Below are 21,838 nucleotides of genomic sequence, written 5' to 3'. Positions count from 1 at the left end.
TTTTTCTTTTTCTTATTCTTCTTATTCTGATTCAGATTCTTCTTCCCTACCATTGGAATAACTTGATAAAGAATTTATCGACCGGAAGACAACTACAAATGGAGCTTTAGTTCTCTTATATAGTCTACGCGTTCCTTGCGATTCAAGAAAACGATTTCGAGCGCGTTTTAGGCGTGCCCGTTTCAAAGTCACCTCGTCGACCCCGACGATGCTTTCGCAAGAAATTTGGGGGCGTCACCGAAGACGAGGCGCCGCGACTCCGAAACCGTCTATCGTTTTGCGGTCGGGCAACGCGTCGGTGGCTTTTCCCTCCTTCCTTCTCTGCATCCTCCTTTCTCTCCCGAGGGAACAGAGGGAGGATCTTCAAATAAATCAGTACCTCGTTCAAAGCTCGGATTCCGAAATCCTCGGGAGTACGGTTTGTTTTACGTGAAACGAATGTACACCGTGTACGTTTAACACGAGCAAAGTCACCTTTCTTCTGTAGTATTCTTGTAATCCTTCAGACATTTCGTTTGTAATCTATCACGAATAATCACCGTATAAATTAGCACGGGAGACGTTTTCTTTCATTGAATCTTAATTAACGAATACCAACTACATCGAGTGATACGTGGAATGGAAGAATTTTCATTTAAAAGTTCTCATTCCTCTAACCAACGTAAAGGTAACCGATTATAATCTCGGAGTCGCGTAGGCGGAACGACAAAAAAAATGGTACACGAATGCATTGGTCTTCTTATTCGTTGTCGAGAGGTAATCAAAGGTATTTCCAAGCTTCGGATGAAAGCCTTGGAGTCTTTAGATCTTGAAAGAGGCATCAGTTTTGCCATTGAAGGAGCTTGGACCGCCGTCGCATCTTTCGTGGCATCTCGGGGAGCTAACGGTGCCGTGGAAAGACGATCGTAACGTGGTTTGGTGCGAGCGTATCGCATTTAAGAATGACGAAGGAGCAAGAGAAGGTGTTCTTCAAAAGAGAGAGAAAGAAAATGGTCAGAGACAGAGAGAGAGAGAGAGAACGAGAGAGAAAAGCTAGAAGAGGATAGAGTTGAGTACCATGGCAAGTTTGCTGCTGTTGCTGTTGCTGTTGCCGTTGTTGAAGTCGATGACGATGCCGACGACGACGACGACGACGAGAAGAGCAAGATAGAAGAAGTTTGAGAAGAGAGGGCACGCAGAAACACGCGCTGTATTTGCCAAAATTCCTCCAACACGGAGTCCTCCGGCGATTGGATTAAGCTTATTATAAGGAGGTGAAAAGGTGAATTAGAATAAAATAAAACACGTGGTTGAGCCAATAAGTGCAATGCTTTATTGGCTCGTCAGGGAAAAAGCCTTGCGGCAAAAAAACCCTGGTTGTTATTAATACAATGGACGACGATGGATCACGGATTGTGTCCGTGATCAACTTCTCGTCATGATTAACCTTGATGGTCAATCTCGTTGAAAGAAATAGAAATTATATCTCTCACCGTTAATTGTCGCCTCTACGTCTACTACCGGGTTACCACCTCTACGTCTTTTACCGGGTTATCGCCTCTACGTCTATCACCGAGTATATCTCCTCAACGTCTATCACCGGGTATATCTGTAAGACGTATTCGTCTTAACAGATGAATTCTTTGCCTCTCTAATACTCCTTTCGCTTGTTGTCTCCGGGTGTTTAGTTTCCAAGTGTCCTCGTAGGCGTCCAGCGGTTGAATAGACCGAATGTCTTTTGTAATGAGCCCTGCAGGGTGCTCTCACTCGACGGTCGAGTGGTGGGGTTATGCATGCTAGTTACTAGTAACTCTCTATCGAATTAGTGGGCGCATAGTAATCTCGTATTTTAGTTACAATCGATTTTCGGCTATGATCGATTCCGATCGTACATACTCCCCCCGTTGAGAGGGTACCTATCAACAATATTCTTAACCTACGTAGGTATGACGTTAATTTCTTAATTTAGGTTACAATGGGTTTGTCGTAGATCGTTTAGCGTCGTTATAATGTCGCTGGCCAGGCGACTTATATATCTTGTATATCTTGTACGTACAAGCTTATCTATTGCAAATTACATTATGTCTTAATATTTCGTTTAGCGTGCATATTTAAACTATTCATCTATCACTTAATAAAGGACAGATGGTTGTCGCGTTTCGCTTGATGTTTCCGTGAGTAGTTTTTATGGTTACTACCCGAACCACGTTGTCTTCTCCGGGATGGACGTCTATGATCCGTCCCAATTGCCACCTCATGCAGGGTTGATTTTTATCGATGAGGATGACTATTGTGTCCTTCTCCAGTTTATATTGGGAATTATTCCATTTCTGTCGTTTCTGCAGCTCGCGTAAATATTCGATGTACCACCGTCGCCAGAAGTCTTGTCGCACCTTTGTAATGTGCTTCCATGACGATAGTCGATTTATCGGCGTGTTTTCGTAGTTTTCTTCTGGTAGCATATTAAGAGGTCTTCCTACTAAAAAATGTGCAGGTGTTAGAGCTGTCGCATCGTTCGGATCTGACGAAATAGGGCATAAAGGTCTCGAATTTAATATGGCTTCGATTTCGATCGCGAATGTGTTCAGTTCCTCATATGTAAATAAGGCTTCTCCTACCACCCGTCTAAAATGGTGTTTGAATGACTTAACCGCGGCCTCCCATAGACCTCCGAAATGAGGTGATAATGGGGGGTTGAAGTGCCACGAGATTCTTTGGTCGGTCGCGTAATTATGGATCTTTGTTTTGTACTCTTCCGATTCGATTAACGCGTATAATTCCCTTAATTGGTTGTTCGCCCCGACAAAATTGGTACCGTTATCCGAATATACGTGCGATGGAATCGCTCTTCGCCCCGTGAAGCGTCGAAAGGCGGCCAGAAAAGCGTCTGTTGTCAAGTCGCTGACTAACTCGATATGCACGGCCTTTATGCACATGCAGACGAAGATGCACCCGTATACCTTCACGCGACCCTTATTTCGGTATTTCTTTTCTTTCACATAGAGTGGACCAAAGAAATCCACTCCAGTGTGGGAAAACGCGATGGTTTCTTGGACTCGAGATCTCGGTAGATCGCCCATTTTGTATTGTATGCCAGATGCACGGAATCGAATGCAACGTACGCAATGACGTACGATTTTTCGCACTTGATTCTTACCGTCCAAAAGCCAAAATCGTTGGCGTATAGCGTAGAGAGTAGTTTGTATGCCGGCGTGAAAATTTTGTTCATGGAATTTCCGGATGAGGAGATCGGTCACGTGGTGGTGCGATGGTAATAATATTGGACATTTCTCCTGGAAAGGTAAGTTCGCATTCTTTAATCGGCCTCCTACTCGAATCAAGCCCGTTTCATCGATGATTGGGTTTAGCGCGGCGAGTCTTGCGCCCTTTACTCCCCCCGATTCAGTTAATCTATCCTTTTCGGCGCGAAATTGTTCATTTTGTATGAGCCTGAGTACGTGTCGTTCTGTATCTATTATTTCCGCGGTCGAAATTTCTCCCCGATATGAATTGGTTTTGACCCATCTTCTACATCTAGCTGTGATTCGTAATAATCGCGTGTAGTTAGAGAATCGCCGAAAGATGCTCTCCGGTTCGATCCGTGTCATCAATAATGGAATTTTTTTAAGTTCGGGTAGTTCGTCTGTCTCTGTTTCGGTCTGAATTGGCCATTCAAGTTCCGGTCGGTGAAGCCAAGAAGGGCCATGAAACCACGAATTGTTTTTTATGAATTCGCGTGGAAGTTGTCCGCGAGATAATGCGTCCGCGGGATTGTTCTCTGTACGTACGTGCCGCCACGTGATCCCTACACAAATTTCCTGGATTTCGCGTACGCGATTCGCCGTGAATTGTTTCAACGTGTTGGGATCCTTTCTTAACCAACCTAATACAATCGTGGAATCGGACCAAAAGATTATCTTGTTAGGTCTTATTCCGCAAGATGCCCGAATCTCTCTATATAGTCGAGCAAGCGTTAATGCTCCACACAATTCTAATCGCGGTATGGTCGTGTCCTTAAGTGGAGCCACGCGGCTCTTCGCGCAGAATAATCGTATGTGTACGTTACCAACTTGATCTCGCGATCTTACGTATAAACTGCCACCGTAACCCGCCTGACTCGCATCGCAAAATCCGTGGATTTGTACTTCAATGTGATTATCAATGATCAAACGTCTTTCAATGGTCAAATTGTCAATTAATTTTAATTGTTCTGCGAACCTTGTCCAGGAGGAATGCAATGCATTAGGTACCGACTCGTCCCACTCGACCTTAGTTTTCCAGCAATCTTGGATCAAGATTTTAGCTGTTAAGATAATGGGGCCTAATAATCCCAGTGGGTCATATATTTTCGCGATTTCCGACAGTATCCGACGTTTTGTGATTTTCTCATGAAGGTCTATCGGCGCGACTGTATAGATCAAATGATCATGATGTGTATTCCATGAAATTCCGAGTGTCTTTAGGATCGATGTTTCTCCGGAGAAGAATTCGACGTTAACCTTTTTTGTATCTAATTTATCGAGAATCGGCCTATAATTGGAAGCCCATTGCCGTATGTTAAAACCGCCTCGTTTTAATATCTCGATGGTCTGGTCTCGTATTCTCCCGAGTGTCTCTACATCGTCGGTTCCCGTGATGAGATCGTCGACGTATAAATCTCGGTTTAGAATCTCAGCTCCGAGGGGATAATTGACGCTTTCATCCGTCGCTAGTTGCTTTATGGTCCGAATGGCGAGAAAGGGTGCTGACGCTATACCGAATGTAACCGTATTGAGCTCGAACGTACGAATTCGATCCTTATGTATCCAAAATATACGTTGATATTGCCGATCGTCCGGATGTATCCATATCTGTCGATACATTTTCTCTATATCCGCGGTTAACACGTATCGATATGTACGAAATCGCAGTAAATGCTCCACTAATGTGTCCTGTATCGTAGGCCCGACTAACAATGTACTATTAAGGGAAATGCCCTGACTATTCTTTGCAGAAGCGTCGAATACGACTCGAACCTTCGTCGTTGTGCTGGTTGATTTAATAACGGCGTGGTGGGGAAGATAACAGCCGCCCGTCGGGTCGTCCTCGACAAGCGACATGTGTCCTAATGTTAAATATTCCTGCATGGTGCGCTCATACTCTTTCCGAAGTTCCGGGTTCGCGTTCAACTTTTTCCATAGGTTGTGGAAGCGACGTAAAGCTATATGATACAGCTCGCTGTAATCGTGTCCCTTTTCGCGGAATGGTAAACGCACTATATATCGTCCCGTTTCGTCGCGTTTTGTATTTTGAGTATAATGGGTTTCGCATTCTACTTCCTGTGTTCCTTCCGTTCGCGTCACGATCGCGTCCTCGATTAACCAAAACCTTTCTAATTGGTCTCTCAACTCTGTGGTCGCGAACAGTGCGGTTTTTTCTTTTGATTCTTCCGAGTCGATTCCGCCGACGACTACCCAACCTAACTGCGTCTTTTGAAGTATTAGATCGCCGCGGGCGCGTGACAAACGAAATTGTCCAACGGACATAAGGGATAACGTGGCTCCGGAACCTATCAAAATATCCACTGGTCGCGGTAAGTGAAACTGAGGGTCTGCTAATTTTCGATCGATTGGAATCTTAATAAGTTCTCGAGGAAAGACTTCGCTTGGAACTTGGTCGGCTATCTTGGGTACGATGAGTAATGAAAGGTTCCGTTTATATCGACTATCTAAGGATTGAATTGTTATCTCGATAATACCCGTCGATCGAGTTCGTGTATCATTAATGGCATTGATAGGAATTGAATACGGTCTGATTGGTAAACGTAATTCCTTCGCGACGTCTTCGGTTATAAAATGCGCTGCTGCGCAGGTGTCTAATAGTGCGCGGCATTGCTTATAAGTTCCGTCCCCCCTTCTCACGCGACACATCGCGCTCATGAGTAATTGAGGCGTTGTGCCTCGCGGGTTAACATGAAAAACTGGCCTAAGTCACAATGTTTTAGAATCGGTTTGAGACGCGGTCGCGACAGCTTCCCTTTTTGGCGACGGGCTTTCATAATTTTCCGCGTGATTATTTGAATCAGTTCTATGTAACGATGTATGATGCGGTCTGCAGCAAATCTGACAAAGTGGACCTGAACAGTTTCCTACATGTCTTTTTAAACAATTTGGACATAATCTCCGAGATTTTACTACTGTCCATCGCTCGAGCGGTGTCATGCGTCCGTATCGACTACAACGAAATAGTGCGTGAGAATCTCTTTTACAAAGGGTGCATTTCTGTTTAATCTCCGTGAGAAATGTACGCGTGGGTCTTACAATTTGTCGTTTCCGCGGTCGTAACGCGGTCGGTTCGGTGCGTTTACGTTTTTCGCGGGGCTCGTCTTTGATATCCGTCGTTAGCTTCTCCGAAGCACTGTATCGGTGGTCTATCTCTTTTAAAAATTTATAGAGTTCCTTGAGGGTAGGGTAATCGTCCGAATTGAGTTGTCGATCCCATTCTTCCCGAACGCGACGAGGTAAAAGGCGCTCGATAACGCGCACTGTTAGGGCATGAGGCTCGTTAAACGAATCAATCATGTTGAGATATGCCTCCGTATCTCTTATGAGTTTTTGAATCCCTCTTGCCGAATCATCCTCGGAGTGTGTTAAATCCAGAATCGCGTCGAGAAGTCTTGCTAGCAGTACGCGTTTTCTATCGTATTTTTCTAATAATGCTTCCCACGCGAGTTTGTAATTCGACCCGTCCCCTGAATATAGTGTAATCACTTCGAGTGCACGGCCCTGCAATGCATCTCGAAGATAGGCGTGTTTTTCTAGATCGGATATGTCCGACCGCGCGTCTATCAGAGTTAAAAAACCTTTCTTAAATTCTAACCATTTTTCTAATCTTCCATCAAATTTAGGTATCTCAATTCGTTTTAATTTAATCGGTCGGTCGGTCGTACTCGTCTGATTTGAAATTATACTGTTATCGTTCGGAATGTTAGCCGCGGGTATTGGATTTGGGTGAACTCTTGCTTCTATGGCATGGTACCGGCGTAATATTAACATTACTTCTTGTATTTCATCTTCCCTAAATCCTCATCATCACACTCCAGTTGTGCCTGATCGTATGCTTCTAAGTGTTTCGTGATTTTCTTAAATCGACCTACTAATGTTGTTTCATCTAATCTCTCCCCTTCAATTTCTTGTTCAAAAATTGTCAATTGCATTTTTAATGTCCTTCGTAACCGATTCAAACGTTCCTTCGGTTCCATCGTTTACCGGTTTTAATTATCTTACTTTTCGAAGATGGGTTAATGTAAATTATGTTGAATACGAAGATTTTAATATATGAATTTTTGTTATAATGCGTCGGGTTTCCGATTACGCGGTTACGGTCCTGAGCTGTGAGTTGGTAAAGAAGGGGGTGGGGGTCCCTTATCTATCGGCTCTATCGACGTCACGATTTCGTCGTTGCTTAATCTTATGTTTGAAAAAGTATCGTTGCTAAGCGATGTAACCGTGGAAACTGTTATCGCTCTTTGTCCGAAAACAAAGCGATTTGAAAATATGTATCGTTGCTAAGCGATGTAACCGTAGAAACAAAGCGATTTGAAAATATGTATCGTTGCTAAGCGATGTGACCGTATAAACTGTTATCGCGCTCTTTGTCCGAAGACAAAGCGATTTTCAAATTCTATTAATATACGTTACCTCGGTTAAAACTTGAAGTGGACTCGAATGAGTTGTTTCCGATTTCAATACACCAATTTAGTAAGAAAGATGAGAGAAAATAATAAAATTTATATTAGAAATTACGAACTTCTACGGGGTTCGAAGACGTAATTTCCTATAGAATATTTTATAATATTTAAAGTGGATACGCATAAACGTATGCACAAATGATGCAATCTACTTATCTCCCTTTCGAATCCTTTGTGATGACTAGCTCGACGTGGCAGCGTGTATGTTCAGGAACTAGATTTTCTCAGTGGCGATTCCGTATACGCAGCTTCACTCAAACCAGGAATCAGAAATTCAGACCTCACAGGAGGCACCAAAATGTATTTGCCAAAATTCCTCCAACACGGAGTCCTCCGGCGATTGGATTAAGCTTATTATAAGGAGGTGAAAAGGTGAATTAGAATAAAATAAAACACGTGGTTGAGCCAATAAGTGCAATGCTTTATTGGCTCGTCAGGGAAAAAGCCTTGCGGCAAAAAAACCCTGGTTGTTATTAATACAATGGACGACGATGGATCACGGATTGTGTCCGTGATCAACTTCTCGTCATGATTAACCTTGATGGTCAATCTCGTTGAAAGAAATAGAAATTATATCTCTCACCGTTAATTGTCGCCTCTACGTCTACTACCGGGTTACCACCTCTACGTCTTTTACCGGGTTATCGCCTCTACGTCTATCACCGAGTATATCTCCTCAACGTCTATCACCGGGTATATCTGTAAGACGTATTCGTCTTAACAGATGAATTCTTTGCCTCTCTAATACTCCTTTCGCTTGTTGTCTCCGGGTGTTTAGTTTCCAAGTGTCCTCGTAGGCGTCCAGCGGTTGAATAGACCGAATGTCTTTTGTAATGAGCCCTGCAGGGTGCTCTCACTCGACGGTCGAGTGGTGGGGTTATGCATGCTAGTTACTAGTAACTCTCTATCGAATTAGTGGGCGCATAGTAATCTCGTATTTTAGTTACAATCGATTTTCGGCTATGATCGATTCCGATCGTACACGCGCGTTTGTATCACGAGTTACAAGCTACAAGAGAAAGAGAGAGAGAGAGAGAGAGAGATAAAGAAGAAGATAGAGATAGAGATAGAAAGAGAGAGTAGTAGAAGAAGAAGAAGAAGAAGATAGATATAGAGATAGGGAGAGAGAGAGATAGATAGAAGGTCGCTCGAACGGCAAGGAGAGAGAAGTGTACATTCGTTATCTGATCAGAAACTTAAGGCTACCTTGAATGAGATGAATGCCTTTACGTGTCTCTTGCACTTGCCTAGGCATATCCATTCGCCCTTTCATTTCAAGAGCTCCGCTGCCCTTTTGTGGGCGACTGCCCTTTCTCCGCGGGCATCATCGCTTTTTGTGCCCCTTCTCGCGGACTTTTGCACCGTGTAATTTATCGTATCTGCAAAATTTCGGCTTCCCGAAAGGTTACCGACCTTTCTCCTCTTGTTTTCCTTTTCTTTCTTTTTCCGTCAGTTAATTCATACTAAAGTTTCATTCCACCCGAGAAAGAGGATCGGTCTTTGGACTCGACCTTGTAAACCGGTGACCCTGATCGATTTCTCGTCGTCCTTTAATTTAACTCGCGAGAGAAAGTTAGTTCGGTGTTTCGTGCTAAAGAACCTGACATATCGAGCGGATAAACGTCGTTTAGTTTTTCAAAATAGAGAATTGATTTTTGTTCAAAGAGATTTTTGCGTCAGTTGGTGTCATTGAAATTCCATCGCGTCCGTGATGCAATGTGATCGGCAGTTTTGGTATCTCGAGGGATACGAAAAGAAAGCGTAATGGAACTTGGCGGATCGACGATTGGCGGTAATTTAACGACGTATAAATAAAGGCCGAAGTTGGGAAGACTTTGAGCAGGGTTCGAGTGGAGAGGATATAGAATGAGAGAAAGGATGTGTCTGGTGGGTCGAGGATAAAGGGAAAGGGAAGAAGAGGATAGAAGGGAGAAAGAGAGAGGTGGTTGCTTGTGCTCGGTCCGAAAGCTGGTTAGTTGTTTCGGAATGACAAGTTCATTTTATTAAGACGCCTTCAGCCGCATTATGGTCGTCACGTGTTATTCGCGGAGCCGTCGCGGCCGAAGCCAGGCTACCCGTATCCTCCACAACGCAGCCCTTCCTTCTTTTTTCTTTAGCCTGTGCACGTGTTTGCGTGCCAAGTTCTACAGCTATGTACAAACACACATGCGCATGCGCACGCATAAACACATATGCATGTATAGAAGAAAGATATGGTACACGTAGGCACCGCTGGAACACGAGAGAACATATATGAGTGTCGAGTGTAAACGGATATGTCGCCTTCTTTGATGTCTCCGTCTTTCGTTCAAACCGACGACGACGACGACGACGACGACGACGACGAAGAAGAAGAAGACGACGAAGACGACGAAGACGACGATCATGATGACGGAGTCGTGGATGACAGCAAAGATGCTGCTTTTCTTTTCCCTTCTTTCTGTTCCTACTTTCTTTTCCTTACAGACACCTACCCCCCTCCTTATTAAGAATTTTTTAATGCGAATAAGAATGAGAAAATAATCATTTCGCTTGAATATATTATCGTCCTTATACTTTGAATAATCCGTTGAGAATTGTTAATTCATGAAATTCTCGTGTTGTAGTGTAATTTCATTTAATATTATATATATATGTACCTATATTTGAAAGTATTCGAGACGAGATCAAGTTTGTGTAAGGAGGGAGGGACATAGAGAAAAATCGAATCAAGTATACGTCGTCGGCGAGGACGACGGAAGTACGGTTGGTCGAATGCAGTGGAAACGGCAGAATAGCTCGATTCGGTTTTCGGCTGGTGCGGGAATAACTCTTACAAAGTAAGCCTATAAATAAGACCAGCCGCCTTTTTTCTTTTCCCTCGTATCGGAGCCAGAAACATTCCTATCGTCAGTCCGGGTCTCCGTTCGTTCTTCTCCGTTCTTCCTTCGGTAGTGCCATCTTATTTCTCTTTTCTATCTCGCGGTCCTCCTCAACGTTAGCCCGCGTACTCGCTCAGAAGGGGTCCTACGACTTCGCTTGTATCTGATCGAATCGAATGGCCGCCCTTATACCCGATCGAAGAGAAGAACTTTACCTTCGACCGGAGTACGATCGTCGCGTCACGTTCCTCAACGTTCGGAGAGGTCCTGAGAACCGAAACGATCCCTGCACTTTTTCTATTTTAAGACCTTTGAATAAAATCACGATTTATACTGCCTTTTTACGATCGTCCTTCGAGGCAATTAAGAGTTCGTTATTTTTAGAATTACGACTGATCACATTTATTATTATTCTTATTATAAATATATTTTTTTTTTTAGTCAGCTGGCACATATATTAATATAAATGGCCCTCAACGATCATAAAACAATATCCACAATTTTATCATCTTAATTAATGATACTTCGTTACGAGAAGCTTTATAGCTCGTTAAGTGGTTATAGCGTCAAAGATCGCGAGTTCGTAGCGCGGAAGTAAAGTGCACCACTTTATTGATCGCTAGGATGGGTATGAAAAACGATGCCATTTGTGAAAAAATATATTTTCATAGTCCTTATTCGCGATTTATTACGTACGAAACGCCGCTTGTTGATTTCAAACGGTGGCAAGGTACACGAGGATTTGCACGTCGTTTCATTCTCGACTTTTTGCACCTTTGTTAATTAAAAATGTTTCTTTGCCTGCGATTCATTACTCCCTTTCTATCTTTCCTTTATTTCTCTCTTGCTCTTTGAGCAAGTTTCTGATTACCATCATTGATGAGGTTTTCTAACGGTTTACTTTCTTCTTATGCAGGGAAATGAACAACGACGGAGAGGAAGAGGGCACAACAACGACGACGACGATGACGACGACGACGACACCGACGACGACGGGGAAGTTGCTTTGAATACATAGACGAGAAAGCGACACGATAGGAATATTAATTAAGTAAGATCGCATCAGGTACGTCACTGGCAGCTAATTAGTGAGAGGATTTGCGTATTCTTCGTCAAAGTGCATCGCGAAGAAAGCTAACGAAAAAAAAAAAAAAATAAAAAATACAAAAAAAATAAAGAAAAAGAAACGAGATCTCCGCGTGATTAAATATTGTGAACAATCGTGTTTGATCCGTAATCATTGTGTATTAATTAATTATTTCTTCTCATCGTTGTGCAATTTTACTTATAGAAATAACAGGAAAGAGAAACACTGTGTGTGTGTGTGTGTGTGTGGAAGGATTTTTCTTTTTAAAAGAGATTATTACCTAACTACTCAATCGACTTTATCTTTTTTTCGTTTCGTGCAAGAGAGACGAGACACACCTAAGAAGGCTTTGGAACGACTTCAAAGCTATTACTATCGACTTCTTATTCGCTCTCTTTCTCTTCACCTGTCTGTTTTCTCTCTCTCTCTCTCTCTCTCTTTCTTTTCAATTGTAGAATATCTATCTCTTTTTCTTTCTCTCTCTCTCCTCTTTCTTTCATGATTACGTCTCGCAGTTTACTAAGAAAGTGCTCAAAAGCAAGCTTTTCATTTCTCGAATATCGCTTCTCTTTTCTTTTATTTTTTGTTCTCTTGGAGATTTTAATTATCGTCTTTTAAAGGGGGTTTTTCTTCATCAAATTATTATAAGATGCAACCTCGAGAAGAACCGTTATCGAAAGTAGCGTTCGAACATTATATTTCATAGTTGCCTCCACGTTCACGGCTCGGTCCTCGATAAAGATGCACGTATACCTCATCGCGATATATCACACGCTTCTCTTTTACCCTTCTTCTCTCTCTCTCTCTCTCTCTCATTCTTTCGCTCTTACCTATCTCTATTCCTTTCTTCGTTGACTTCTACCACCTATTTTATCCTTTCGCTGTAGAGTTAGCGGCATACGTTTATACGTACATCGTCGTCGTCCCTGGGTGCACCTACCTATGCACCTGATGCACCGAGCCATGCAGCGACGCTAACGACCAGCACGATCTTTGAACGTTTATAAGAGGTCTTCTTAACGAAGAGATGTGTCAGGACGTTGGCCAGGAAGGCGCTTAGAAAGTTTGCGATGCGTGCGCTTAGGCGTATGCCGTACTCGATCGTGGGCGTGATCACCTGCTGCTCTCGCGGCAAACCTTTGCCCTACGCACCTATACCATAGTACGAGTTTTATCCTTGTAAATGCACCGAGTTCAAATGTTCTTTCTAACGCGATCATAAATATATTCAAGCAAGATTTATGACGTATAGATTTAAATGCCTTTTGTTTTTTACGATAGGTGATCAAATTCGCGGTGTAAATGATTCTATTAACGTGAATATATAATTATCGTTATTACGAGATAAAAGTAGGATTGTGTGTGTGTGTGTGTTTCGGATAATAAATTAAAATATTAAAATAAAATATTTCAATCAATTTAAATGCTTAATGCAAGGAAATAAAATGTGGAAAATGTACGGGACTCCGCCTTAATACTAAAGAGTTAACTTATACGAGAAAGGCCACGGTAGCGGGACAAAAATCTAAAAGAATGAAGTACCGTCCGTAATATTTCTGCTTATGGTACGCGCGTAATTATACGCGTAACCCTAATTAACGACTTGGCCGTAGACTATTCCCGTTCAAGGAACGAAGGCGTTACATGCCACTCTCGCATTCCACGGGCATTACCGAGCCGTCATTATTCCGGTCATTCCGGACGGGCAGCTATTCGCGTGCACGCGCGCGACCAACTCCCACGACCATTATTGTCCTTTTTTTCTGTCTCTTTTTCTTTTTATGTGTTCCTTCTATATTTTTTATTTTTTCGTTCCTTTTCCACCTCACGGCAATTGGACTCGTCTACGCAAACACGTATAGGTTTATACGCACGTATAGGAGCGTATTTTTAGATAGTAAGTGCCGTATGCGTTTCGAAAAAAAAAGTAGGATGTCGCGTAACGAGCCGCAAATGACGATAATGCGAAAAAACAAGTTCATCCGTTCGTAATAAACTATGCCTCGTGATTATCGTCAATTTTTGTAAGATTGGCTCGCGTGTTTGTCGTAAATAAGGTTTGCACTTTATCGAGCTTCCTTCGTTATGTTCTTTATCTTGTTCTTTTGTTTTTGCTTTTTTATTTTCTTTCTTTTGCCACCATTCCCTTATGCTCTCTTTCCCTTGGAAAGACCGCTTATCGAGCGGGTCCGAAGGTAAGAAACCATGACGGCGCAATTAGCGAAATTGCTAATTTACAGGCTTTTTAATCAAATTAATGAGAGGGTAGAGGCGCACTTTTATGCCTCTGTCTAGTTATTTATGGTTTATGGTAACCGGGCCGAAACGGACAGTGTTCACCGGTCGTACACGGGCCCCTGGCCACGTTCGTTGGCCACCTCCGCGAGGGTTTCACCTTTCGCGTTTCGCCTCTCGCATTTGAGAAACAGGAGGATAAGGAAGAATAAGAAACAGAAATAAATAAAGAGAACGTCCTTTCACCTTCGTCGTATTCGTTTTCGATGGGAACGCTTTGGAGGCCGACTTTCATTAGACGGTTATTCTCCCATTTAAATTTGCCAAGTTAAATGGAGACTTTTAGAAATAAAACAAATTCAATGTCTTAGCGATAGGTTGGTGGAAGCTTGGCGAGGTCGTCGTTGAGGTTACCCATTCGTATAGCGGTATATACCTACTGCGCGTATATACCTGAATGCACTGGGCGCAGATGCCCATCGTAACGGCTTTACTCTCTCGCCGAGAGGAGAGGACGATCTTCTAGAGATGGATCAACGACCTCCGACACAGGATGCCTATCTACGGACGCGGCTTTGCGAGAATCGATTCGCCGTTGACTCGCTCGAACGGAGATCATTCCGTTGTGATACCTACCTAGATGTACCTACTGCGAGAGTTAAGAAGCCGCGTGACTTGATTTTTCTTCCTAACAAATACAATACTTGTTTCTTTTATCCATTTAAGTACTTTTAACCGAACGATTATAAGTCAAGGAATGAGATATTTCTAAAGAAATAAATGGATATGTGGATTGGAAATAATCGTTAATATTATTATTAGTATTTTGAGACCGATACAAAACAAATATTAACTATAACAATAAAAGAAAGAGAATAGGATATGTCCCGTTGAATCAAGACCGGACTTTGATGTACTGTCAAGGAAACATCGTAAACGCATTAGTTCTCGGTACATGCTGGATCCATGAACGTCCCCCTACGTCGTCACAGGATTCCGTTATAGACGTTAGTCCAGCTACGTCGGAGTCCATATCCGTGCAAGCGCAGCATACCGGCATAGCAAGCGGAGCTATGCGCACGCGATGGAGGCGGATAGACGTGTACCTTTGATTAGAAAGAAAGGACAGAGAGAAAGAGAGAGCAAGAGAGGAAGATTACAACAACGTCGAGACGAGGGCAGCTGGCAAAGGTAAAGAAAGAAAAAAAGAATGAAAGAAAGAAGAAGAAGAGAGAGAAAGAGGGGGAGGGGGTGGAAGAAAGGACAAGTACACCGCGAGAGCAAGAGTCGAACACGAGAGGTGATCGATGTTAGATTATAACGCGTTCAGGACCGCGCGAGAATCGTAAAGAATGTTCGACTAACAAGGCTAACACGGCTATCGTAACAACCGATAGGGTTTCTCTCTCTCTCTCTTCGTTGGATGAATCGTCCCGAGAAAATAACAGAACGCACGCGAGCCAATGTCGAGAGGCCATGTAATAGATATCAATGCGGTGAACTCATCTTCTTCTATTTTCCTATTTATCTTTCTCACGTGATCCGCGACATCCCGGATACTTCGATCGGAAAATCAACTCGTGTCTGGGAGCGTATTCGAAAGAGAGGTTCGATCGAAGATCGAGAAGGAGAAGAACAAAGAGGAATAGGAGGAAGAAGGAAAGGAAGAGGGGAAGGAGGTAAAGTAAGGTTCGAGTAAGGTTACGAGATAATCGAAGGATCCTAGAACGATGTCCAGTATCTTGGAGCAAAGAAAGCCGTGACCTCCTGCGCGGCACCGCCTAGGAACGCGAGGTCGAGCATCCATCATCCAAAGATTCACGGGACGACGCGATCCATCCGCGTTCAACGATGGCGATACGATATCTTTGACCGCTTCGTAGACGATCATAGTTTAAGAGAAAAAGTAAGAGAGATATAGAAAGAAAGGAGAGAGAGAAAGAGAAAGAGAAAGAGAAAGAGAGAGAGAGAGAAAAGATGGTTCCTCCATCGACTCGTTAGCCGTTAACCTACGAGCCGCGTATCCTAGCCGTGAGTACGCGTCGTCGCGGAGGCTCAACATGATTCATCGCGAGAAACTCGGCAAGACTATGCGGAACCATGTGCACGACTCGGTCGACACGAAGACGACACATAGAAACAGAGAGAAAGAGAGAGAGACTGGAAGAGAAAGATAGAAAGACAGAGAGAGAGAGAGAAACAGATAGGAAAAAAAAAACAAAGATTCTTATTGTTGGAAAACGTAAAGGAACCCTTCTTCCCAACGGATTGACCAGAGGAAAAATCTCCTAAGACCGTTATAGCTTGCTGTTGCTGTTGCTGTTGCTGTTGCGGTTACTACCGACGATTTGCTCTCGGTTTAGACGTCGTCCTCGTGTACTATACGAGTACGAGACTAGAAGAGAAAGATGATGAAGAAGAAGAAGAAGAAGAAGAAGAAGAAAGCGCGATACGAATCGTCGAGAGTTACGGCCGACCTGGTGTGACCTCGGATTATTGCCTATGAGAGTATACTAATTAGAGTGAATATCTACTACTGTAACTGTTGCGATAAATATCATTGGGAAAAATATTCGCGTAAATCCCGTTACGATGATAATGAAAGGTGGGAGCATTATTTCTAGAAACGAAGCCTTCCAATCTTTCTAAAGAAAATGTGAAACAAAAATTTGATAATGTTGCTTATTATAGTAGAAGGTTTCAAGTAATGAGCATCCTTTAACACGTCGTCGGTGACATTAAAGTAAAAGGTCAAATCGCGATCTTTGGTTCTCGTCGACTTCATCGATGTTAAAGATCGAACGCTTTGCAGTAGCTCGAAGAAAAATCGATGGGTGTGTGATAAAAATGGAATAAGAATAGAATTGTCCGGAGTGGAATAGTCGAATCTGTCGTTGGGGAACGCGCCACCAGCAGGTGGTCGGAAATCGTAGTTCTTGGTGTTCAAAACAGATAGACCGTATCTCTGAAACGAAAGAGAAAGAAAGAAATAAAGAAATAAAGAAAGAAAAAAGAAAGAAAGAAAGGAAGAAAGAAAGAAAGAAAGATAGGTGGATAGATAGATAGTTAGATAGAGAAAGAGTTCCTTATGGGGGCTATCTTTTGCTCGGCCGCTGCCACGACTCGTCGTGTTCCATGAGGAGGAAACGTAATACTAGGCAGAACGGGAGCCCCGCACCTTCGACGTCGTCTTGCCACGAGAGAAGAGAAGAAAGAGGAAGAGAAAGAGAGAGAGAGAGAGAGAGAGAGAGATAGAGGGAGGGAGAAAGAGAGAAAGAGGGAGTCAGGCTTGCCTACCACGTCGGTGTTTCGGTTGGTAGTCGAGAGCATTTAATATGGCAGCGCGCTCACAGGAGACACTGACAGATCTTGGCAATTAATAAAACGTTTCCCTGCTTATTGTCGTGGGCTACTTGGTTATGCTTCGTGGCTACCCTTTTCACCGTAGCTACTTTGCCTGGAAGTATCTTTCTCTCTCTCTCTGTTTCTCTCTCTTTCTATCTTTCTGTCTATCTCTTTTTCCGTCTTGCTCACTCGTTCGTTCTCTCCCTACTATTTAGGCCCAGTACAGACTCCATCTTCCTCGGTATGTCTTTTCCTTCTTTACTCGGAGTAGAAGTTACCTTCTATTATCTTTTTCTCTCTTCTTCCTTCCTCCTTCTCCTTGACACGAGGAAGTACAAAGATGTACCGGGTGTGCCGTGAAAAGAGCACTGATCCACCCAGGGAGAAAAAAGGAAAGAGAGAGATAGAGAGAGAGAGAACGAAGGAGAAAGAACGTGTTTCGAACGGACGCGTATTAATTGGGTCGGGGGCCAATGTTGGCACTGGTGGATGTCCTCGTGTCGAGTTTCCAACTTGGCGATTGTTGCCCCGCTAAGACTCGAGAGATAACGAGGAGCGCAACTCGTGACGCCTCGTCCGCTCCCGTGCTCGTCCGTACGCGGACCTCCTAGGCTCGTGAGATCGACCCTTTCGTGGCCTCTCTTGCTTATTCTCTTTTATCTTCTTTCCTACATCCAAAACTTTCCCTCTTTCTTCACGAAGAAACATTTCGTGCTCACCGATTCGAGCTGTGACATCATTTGGATCGGTGAAAGTACGAGATACGATCGAGACTCGTGCAAAATGAAGCCCGAGGAAGATGGAGAACTGAATGCTCGAGATAGGTTTTTAACTTAAACGTGGAAATAAAAAGAAAGAAAGAAAGAAAAAAAACGATGGGATACCCGGAAGTATAGTTAATAATCTCTCAGAACGTTCTTTGAAAATGATTACGTGACGTGTTGTTCGGATTCTCGCGATCTTTCTCTTTATTTCTTCTCTGATTGAAGCTATAAAAATAAGAAACTCGTGGTTACTATTTGCAAGATGGAAATGGTTTAGATTACATTAAAGCAACATACGCGAAGAAGATGTCGTCGAAGTAAGACGACTAGTGTGTCAAAGGATCATTGTTTTCTTTGTCAGGTGATTTAGGACTCGTTCAAATGGTCTTTCATTCGGGGTAGATTTTCTATGTGCGTGCGCGAGCGTGCAGAAGAACGTATAGGAGGCTCCGAATATAGATCAAAGCAGTGATTCGTTTTACGATCGTCAAACGACGTCTCGGGCAACATCTTTACACGGATTCAAACGGCGAGGGAAAGGTTATTGGCTATTAGAGTTGCGACTCTTCCGAAAGATGTGAAGAGAAAGAAGAGGAATGTCGCTTCGATGGTACTAAACGTCGTGTCTCATCTTACTCGAGTACATTGCTTCGTGCGAATCGTGCTCGCGAGAAATCGCGAAACGAAGCGAGAACCCATGGGACGAGGTACGGGAAAAAGGAAGAGAAATAAAAAGAAGGAAGAAAGGAAGGGAGGAGAAAGAGGGGAAGGAAGGAGGAGGTTGGTGGACGAATAAGAGAAAGTTTGGCGAAGGAGGAAGCTGACCTGGACGTCGGTTCATTTCGAGTTTGAGATTCGGGAATTGGTTATGAATAATGCAAGCGTTCTCCGCGCGGCGTTCGCCGTGCCGAGCTGAGATCGAATCCGCACTGGTCAAACGGAGGTTCCGGCTGAGAAAGAGAGAAAGAGAAAGAGCCAATTTTAAACGCGAAACGACGATGACGACCAAGACTTGCTTGTTCCGGTTGACTCCTCCTTCTTCCCCTCCCCCTTCCACTCCTCTTCCTCCTCCTCCTCTTCCAATCTCTTTCGTCTTCTCTTTTGCGATACCGATACTACTCCTCTTCTTTGTGCATAAATACCCTCACCTTATCCATTTGGAAGGGTATAACGATCCGGAAGCGTCCGAGAAAATACGGAACTCAGTTCTTCCGATGAGCAGCGTTTCGGTATTTTCATGAATAATGGATCCGAGCGTGGAACGACCGAGCTCCTTACAACGTAATGTTGTAAGATTTAAATGGGAAAATCTTTTGGTTCTTTTTTAAACTTTGAGTTTAGAAGAAGGTTGGAAATAACGAGCGCGAATACGTTTTTATGATAGTCGAAGTACGTTTTGCGATGTTATAGCATTGTCATAGAAATATCTGTGTAATGCAAACACGTTTGAAATTTTGGTTAAATCCGACACAGGTAATCGAATTTCCGACGCATCGACATTCACGATTCGTGCAATCCCTATTTATACTCGTCGGTAGGAAAACGTCTGCGTCGAGAGTATCGAAGAGACGCGACGTTTCTCTCTTCTTTCCACCCCTTGCACGCAACGTTATTGGAATCAAACTGAAATCGAATCGGACAGACGTTGTTCTCTTCTTCCAATCGTGGACTTAATGCCATTAGTTAAATTGCTAAGTGCTTCGCTGTCTACGTGCCATACGTCAAGAACAAACATCGTCGATTTCGCTGGCAGTGTACGTTCAAAAGTATTACATGTCGTGAGTCATTCGAAAAACGAGACCTGTTCACCGATCGATCGGTCGGTAAATTTGGAAAAGTAAAAAGAGAAAAAGAAAGAAAGAGAAAGGAAAGGGGAGTGGGGGGAGGGAAGGGGGGGAGGGATCATCCGGTTGACAAACAAGTTAGTTCCATTGGAAAAACACGAGCTTTGGGGTACGCCAGTTTGCATTCTCGTTGGCCCGTTTTGATGATCTAGGCGAAATACATCGAGTTTCATCCCTCCGACCTATTGGGCCGCAGATGTTTTCGTTTTCGGACCTTTTGAGGAAGCCAATTTCGATTGGGTAGATTTTCGCCCTCGGCATAGTCTGTTGCTGACCGCACTTATCGACTCGGAAACCGACTTTCTATAAGGATAGACATATACATATTCACATGTATACAAAATAGTTCTATCAATGTGGGAGACTATAGTTTATTTCTAACAATGGATATTCGAGATATAATATTTCCTCTTATTTTCCCGTCTACCTTTTTCAATCCCATGGTTTCGTATTTAGAAGAAAAATCATATTTTGAAGAAAGAATATGAAATAGAGGAAGAATATCTCGATTATATGTTAGAAAAAAAATCAACCAAGATGTAAGTAAGATCTATCTGTAAAACCTTGCTGCGGACAGATTGATCGTTTTCACTTAGGTTCGTCGTGTCTAAGAAATGAATATTTGGCGCGTCAAATGCGCTTAAGGAAGAGAAACCCTTCGGTAGCTCGGAAGGGAAAAGGTACGCGTGTAAAGTGCGCGTAACGCACTTAGTGCTTATAGGGAAGAGATGTGTCCATCAATACGACAGTATTCTCGGCTCAAGAGCCACGATCATCGGCTAATTTTGAATAGGCGCTCATTTGCGGACCGTGGAAGATGAAGAAAGAAGAATAATAAAATGACGAGGTGAAGAGAAATAGAGAGAAAGAGTGAGAGAAAGCCGGAGAATGAAGCGATGGGTGGCGAAAAAGGGGGAGGAGGAGGGTGTGGAGGATAGGACAGACGTGCGGGTTGTCCGAGCGGGTACGAAAAAGAGGAGAGAGTGGAAGAGGAGGAGAAAGGAAAGAAGTCGACCGTCTGGACATGGACATCTTTCGAATGCTCGACGTGTGCGTTCTTCCGTTCCTTCGAACGCCGTATGTCGTCCTTTCAACTTCTCTCGCGGCTAATCTCCACAGCCATTCGCGCGACTCGCTCTTTCAGGCTTTTCGAGAATTTTACGAAGCGAAACTAGTCATCGTATAGATCCTATCGACTTTGCGGAATGAGAGAAAGAGAGAGAGAGGGAGGAAGAAAGAAAGAGAAAGACGGACAACGAAAAACTATTTTACGAGATGGACTATTCTTCCTTATATTCGACTCGAGACACGTTTCTTCCGATAGCATTTTACATGTTGTAAATGTAAATAAAGAAAAAAAGAGAAAAGGAACACGCATGGGAATAAAAAGAATAGTAAAGAAGGGAAGAGAAGAAAAAAAAGAGAATTGACGATGCTTAAACTTCGCGGTCTTTCCGAGAAGTCTATCGTTCAGGAAACGTGCCACAAACGAGTAAACGAGTGAGTCAGCGCGTCTCGCGTGATTATTCAGCAGTCAAAATAATCGATGAACCATCGTTTCTCACTCGCGTATCGCTTAACGTCGTTAGAAGCTTTTCTCCAGCTCGCTGATCTTACCGATTTGAAAAACGATCCATTGTATTCGAAGTGAGAGCACGAGTCAACCTCGACGCGACGTGCACGTTTCTGCTCCGCTCACGTATAACCAGCCACATATGTGAATAACATTTTTTATGATATTCGTTTCTAGAGCTTGTACTGGTTCTGGTTCGAGTTGAAAAGGAAAGTTCGACCGAGGTCAAATCGATTTTGGTTCGGAGATGATAAGCCGTTCGCATTTTTGCACGGTCGGAGATCGTTGTTGCGTAGTCGTCTTCATTCGTTCGTAGTCTCTCCGTCTCTCTTATTTCTCTTACTCTTTCTCTTTCTATTACTTTCTCACACACTCGCGCGCTCGTGTATGCAAGCAAAAGCATAAAGGTCGAAGTCAAAGG

At 43.3% G+C, this 21,838-nt stretch overlaps 1 protein-coding gene and 1 long non-coding RNA gene across 2 annotated transcripts in view; one reads left to right on the top strand and one right to left on the bottom strand.

The window, feature by feature from the left end:
- LOC122515619 overlaps nt 1–11,806 on the top strand; it is a 43,313-nt gene extending 31,507 nt beyond the window's left edge. The window contains exon 2 of the long non-coding RNA XR_006303318.1: nt 11,486–11,806. This is a non-coding gene — a long non-coding RNA (uncharacterized LOC122515619). The remainder of the gene's footprint in view (nt 1–11,485) is intronic.
- Nucleotides 1–21,838, bottom strand: part of LOC122515593 (ephrin-A4) — a 689,714-nt gene that overhangs the window by 128,258 nt on the left and 539,618 nt on the right. The gene's annotated exons all lie outside the window — the stretch shown is intronic.

This window comes from Polistes fuscatus, unplaced genomic scaffold (assembly GCF_010416935.1).
Source record: "Polistes fuscatus isolate 324 unplaced genomic scaffold, CU_Pfus_HIC Scaffold1, whole genome shotgun sequence".
NCBI classification, from domain to species: domain Eukaryota; kingdom Metazoa; phylum Arthropoda; class Insecta; order Hymenoptera; family Vespidae; genus Polistes; species Polistes fuscatus.
The sequence above is the reverse complement of the archived record's forward strand: the minus strand, read 5'-3'. Positions and strand labels throughout refer to the sequence as shown.